Source organism: Atta cephalotes (assembly GCF_000143395.1).
Source record: "Atta cephalotes unplaced genomic scaffold scaffold00035, whole genome shotgun sequence".
NCBI classification, from domain to species: domain Eukaryota; kingdom Metazoa; phylum Arthropoda; class Insecta; order Hymenoptera; family Formicidae; genus Atta; species Atta cephalotes.
The window spans coordinates 260,482-266,535 of record NW_012130099.1 but is presented as its reverse complement, the minus strand read 5'-3'; positions in this window follow the sequence as shown (position 1 = coordinate 266,535).

The window sequence follows — 6,054 nt, the reverse complement described above, 5'->3', positions numbered from 1 at the left end:
GTGTTTGTATTTTAAAATGATTTCCATCGTACCATTTATAATATTGTAGTTTTAATTATTTTATAATACCAAATCATAGTATAATACTTTAAATATAATTTTATTTAATTTTGCAACGGCTTTTTCTCTTTTAAATAAATATTTCGAATGACAAAAATAATCTTTCAATGTATATAAACACAATTAAAATTGATCTTTTGGAGAAATTCTTAATCTAAATTCATTTCAAACATGTCATGTTATTTTTCAATGGGAATTAATTTCAATCAATAATTTCAACGGTTTTAAGTTACGCGTCCAGCACAATTCGCACCACTCACACTCGTAAATATAACTATTCTTCTGAATAGTTCACGAAGTCCGTCGTTCTCCTGTTAAGTGGCACCGTCAGTCGACGTCTGGCGGCGCGACTGACGGCCGAATAAAGGGCAAATAAATTAAGTTAATGCGCTCCACACTCGGCCAGCTCGAGCACAATCTCTCTCTCGGCCGCTCGCATTAACGGCCGGAGGTCCTCTCTCTACTCACGCCATTGTTCGATGGAATTTGTAATTTAGATTGATACCGGGGCCTCGACTCCAATCCCTCGGACGGACGAGCGACTCTCTTTCGAGAAATCATCCCGCGGAACTCGCCGCCATTGCGCCACAAATAATTCGTCGCAGCAGCCCGCGAAATTTATGACACCACCATGGCGATGGCGAAACGCTTCGGAGAACGCGTTCCAATAAAGTCAATGAGCTCTTACGTGCACAATAGACGGAACACGCCTCGTATATAAAATCGCAGCAAGTTGCGTTTGACATGACGATAAGGAAAATTGAGGAACAGAGAATAAACAAACTGGCAAGATCACATAAGTCTCTAATTCTGTATAATATATTACATTTTCAATAAACTAATATTTCTCTTGTTAAACTGAAGCATCAAAATATTGTAGATGTATATATATATATATATATATAAAGAATGTTACGGTTGCTATAACTGGAAATAATGACTTTTGCCTATCAATACATTTGGTTGCGATAACTGTAAAATGGACATATTTTTATAGCCATAGTTTTATAACCATAGTTGATGCAAATCACAATCGTACTATATTAGCCTTATAATAAAAAACGTATTGATGGGCGTCTTTTGGTTGTAGCGAGTGATTTTTTAGTGATTTTTTTTTTAAGTTGAAAAGATTAATATTTCATAATGTTGATGCAATATTTTTCAAGTAGTATAGCAACGCTTGCAAAGCGCTAAAAAAGCTATTATATGCGTTTTTTTTTAGTGCTTTGTTAATGCTTTGTAAGCGCTATGTGCTATTTGGATTGCAATGTTGCAATTCAATATTTCTGAGATCGCTAATTCAACATTTTTATGCTGTATGGCTTTTAACGTAAAGATATTCCTTTGCTTTCGTAAAACGTTTAACCCAAAATATCTAGCTTTTGATAATATTGATTTATTTAAGAAGAACGATAATTTATTTCCAAAAGAGTTTTTGTTTCTATGAAGAAATAGGATCTAGAATTTTGCTAAAAGTGGGTATTACATATTTTTAATTTTGTGGGTATTATATATTTAAAATTTTGTAAAAGTGGGTATTACATATTTTATTCTTAAAAAAAATTTACTCGATGTAAGACGCTACTATAATTTAAATGGGAACTACACAGAAAACATATTCTATGTATTAGAGAGTGTTCCTGTTCCAGCTTTTAGATCTTAATACCTGAAAGTTCATGCAAGTCTCGAGAGATCCTCGCAGGTGGCTGTGGCACGTATCGCATCCGTTCCTTCGCACTGCGGGGAGAAGCCGGTTTGCGGTTTCTCGCAAAATTTATGATGATTAAACGTTCGGTCCGGCCGGAGGTGCGACGACTTCATTGACCTACCCGCATCCATCGCGGTCTTCTCGGACAAATTGGATTATGATTTTATGCCGCGCTGCAACTACGTGAACGAACCGTGCTGATTGCCGATTGCGAGAAAGAGAAAGATGCAGATAAACATTACGCGCGTCAAACAAACCTTTCCTCGGCATGTCACGATAATTATTAGCGGTAGAACTTTTGTAACTAGCAATTGTAGCGGACAGATTTGTATACACAAACGTGGCAATGACGATGTGTGAAATGTTATTATTTTGTAGTTATATATAACAATTTCATTACTCTTCGAATTAAAATAAGAAATGACTCACCGATGCGCAAATCCTTCTACCTAATTTCCTTCATCACTACTCTTCCATGGTAATTCACTCTCACACAATACTCATTCACAGAAAAGATGGTTAATTATGATCCCACGGTACTTTATATGGTACTCCTAATATTAATTATACATGCATACATTTAATCACAATAAAAGAATAGCACGAAAAAGGTTAAGATCCTTTCGAGACTCGCGACATCTGGCAAATTAGCAGAACGGACGGTGAGATTCGAAGATTGCACGGCCAACTTCACGCGCTATCGCGCCAGAGCGCCGGTAAAATGCTTTGCTTCTAGTCATACTTTATATAGTACATACCTTTGTAGTACATACATATCTTTCGCACTTCAAATTGATAATATACCTACAGTATGTTTTACATTTTATTAAAGTATTTACTGTTTCATATCACGAATATTCGAATAAATTTACATATATGAAAATTAAGACTAAATATATCCGGGGCGTGTGATATCCGAAAATACGGTTGTTGCTCGACAAATTGCACGTGGCGATAAATTTATTGAACAAAATATAACTATATCGCGAATAAATACACGATAATATAATAATAGCCAACATACGGACATCGAATCAACGTTACAGGGTCAACATGTGTCGAAATAATATTAATGTTGATGTGGTTACAGGTAATGACTTAATAATTAACTATGACGTTGATGATCAATTCAGAGACGACTTTCTTGTTTGCAGAGTTACGAAAATAATATTGATGATTTTACGATGATATCACAATATTCTACAAGCTAAGTTAATGGTTAAGATGCGATTGATTATTTTTTTGAAAATATACAATTGAGTATATCACCCATGCAATTATATTTCTAATCCGTCAATCTTGCGAAAGATTATTATATTCATTCCGCAAAATAACAAAATAAATTTTATTAACAAACAGTCGCTATGTTATCTCTTATAAGTCATTTTTGATAATTCACATAATATAAGTCACTTTTTAATAATTCACATATTATTCAAATTAAGAATGAATATGTCAAAAATATGTTTAAAATACTATCAAAAGTATAAAAATTTGATAGATTATTCCACGTATTTTTTAATTATTACACGTAAATATCTATAAAAAAATTTAAGCACAATTCTCTTATTGGTTAAAAATTTTTTTAATTATTTAATTTTTTTTACCTACATTCTTATATATTAAATAATATTACGAATTAAAATCAAATTTTTATATATCATTTACAGATATATACTAATAAAATTCTAATTCTAATAAATAATTTTAATTCTAATAAAAAAATATACGTACAAAAGTTAATTTGAATCCACTCATTTAAAAGTTATTTATCTAAAATTGCAAAAAAAAAGAAACAAAATATAGTCATAAAATATAGTTATTGTACTATATAAGCCATTTCGTAGTAAATTATTTGTTATTTTGCTTCTTGTAGCGGGTTTCAGAGCATATTCACAACCAAAATTTATTAGCTGATATTGGCTTTTTTTGGCTGATTTTTTTTGGTTGATATTTTTAGCTGATATAGTACAATCAAAACATTTTTAAAAATTCAAAGATATAATGGGAGATTCGATTTCAAGTATTATTACCCAGTAAAGCTATTTATAATAAAATAATATTTTATTTTTTCTTATTACATTGTTATTTAAATAACTCATGCGAAATACTATAGATTCGCATAAATAATCATTGAGAAATTTAAGACCGATATTCATAGTTTGTTTTTATTTCAAGATCATCTTAAGTAATGCTTTAAGATTGTAGAAAAATTATTATTATAAAATTTAAATCTCTCGCGCGCTAAAGAGCACGAAGATGGCGATTGGCACACGCGAACAGTGCGCTAATATTCGGGTGACACTCCTACCTCCTGCGTGATGCTCTCGACGCATGTATTGTTTTTGGTATCCTTCTTGGATGCTCCTTTGATTCTCTCATGGAACAACTGCTCGCCAGTCTGTGTGCCTTTCTTTCAGAAAGAACTTTGTGATTAATTCGATTAATTTATTTTTATTTTCATCACACGTTATGTGAATCACTCAGCAAATGCTATTATTGTTCCTTAAAAACTATAAATGTACTTGTTCATTGATTGAATGTATATGACAATCTTTCACAATGGTCATTGATCAAATAAATTATATGGCACACAATTGTTTCAATTCTATACTTGAATCTTACTGCTTTAATCCACTTTTGATATTTGAGTTCAAATGGCATAAAACTATTTCTTTGGTTTCTTATTGAATCTTTTAACATATTGAAAACAATTCATTCTTACTGACTTAAAGGTTTACGCACATTTCTTTAAGGTCTCATACATGCTGTAGAAGGACTCCTTTCCTTTTCGTCATATTCCGTAGGAAACGAACTTGAAGAAAGCTTAAATAGAGGATGTAAGGCGGATAATTTATTATTACATTAAACACTAAAGAAAGACTATAAGAAATATCTTACAAAGGTTAATTACAAAGGTTATCTGCAAAATAATGAATATACTTAATTTTCATCTTATTATTTGCATGTTTAGTTTTCTCATTGCGTTAATTTTGCGTTTCGTTCCTTTTTTTCTTGTGAATTTATTATGTTCTTGTGATACTACATAAATATAATTATCTTATTTTATGTTTCAAAGAAATTGATTGTATCAATTCGTTTCATTAGTAGTATTACAAAGAATTATTTATGCAAGTTAATTTAATAATTTCGATGAATCAAAGTTTATAATACATTAATATTATTCAATATTCAATCTAATAGATTTAAAATAAAATATCCTTAGATTCCTTATCTTACATCAATAATTTAAGCATTCCCTTTATTTTATCGGGTCATTAATTAAAAAAATGTTTTTATTAATGCTCATTTTATTAATGCTCATTCAAAGTAATAATTTTGATTTGTTGCTTTTTAAAAACTGTATATTGCATTTAGCTTATATTGTACGAACTGTTTTCCGAATTAAATGCTAATTCTTCATTTCACTAGATTTTTTTTGTCCAATACGTTTCAACATTTTTTACTTACTCAACCAACAAAAAGTAGAACTTTATCTAACAAAGATAATAACACGGCTCTCTGATTGGTTTATGTCATTTTAAGACTATACTTAAGCAAGCTTGATAATTAACTATAAATAGCGGCCTAAAAATCAATTGTGAAGGAATTGATTATACATGCGTGCTGACAATCGCTGTTTATAGAAAATGATCCTTCAGCATTTTTTTTTAGAATCTATCATGCATTTTGAAAGGTAATGTGACAATTCGTGGGACTGCTACCTGCTTGCGCCTTGATCTTACGAATGCTAAAGCAATGACCTTATGTAAATATAACATTTTGTATGTATCTACATACATATATACAAATAAGATCACGCACCTAGCCGAGTCATTGCCATCTCAAGATTAATTGTTTTATAAAATAAATACAATATTCTGAATCCTTGAATTTCAGATTAATTTGGATAAATTTAATTTAAAAAATTTGGAAGAGAGAGAGAGAGAGAGAGAGAGAGAGAGAGAGAGAGAAGAACTAAATAAAACTGAAACATTCTGTAATACATCGAAGTGCACACGTTTAAAAATATATTTTTAGAATATTTAATACTTTAGCAATTTATAAATGAAAATGTAAAATTAATTATTTGTATTTATGATGATTTAGGCTATGAAAGACATTTACAATTATATATTTATTATTTTTATTTTTACAATTATTGTAAATAATTGTAATTATTGTAATTATTATAAATAATAATTCAACAATTATTATTTTTACGATGTAATCTTTATAACGCTGTGATCTCAATCTAAAATAACCTTTTTTCTTCTTTTCTTTAT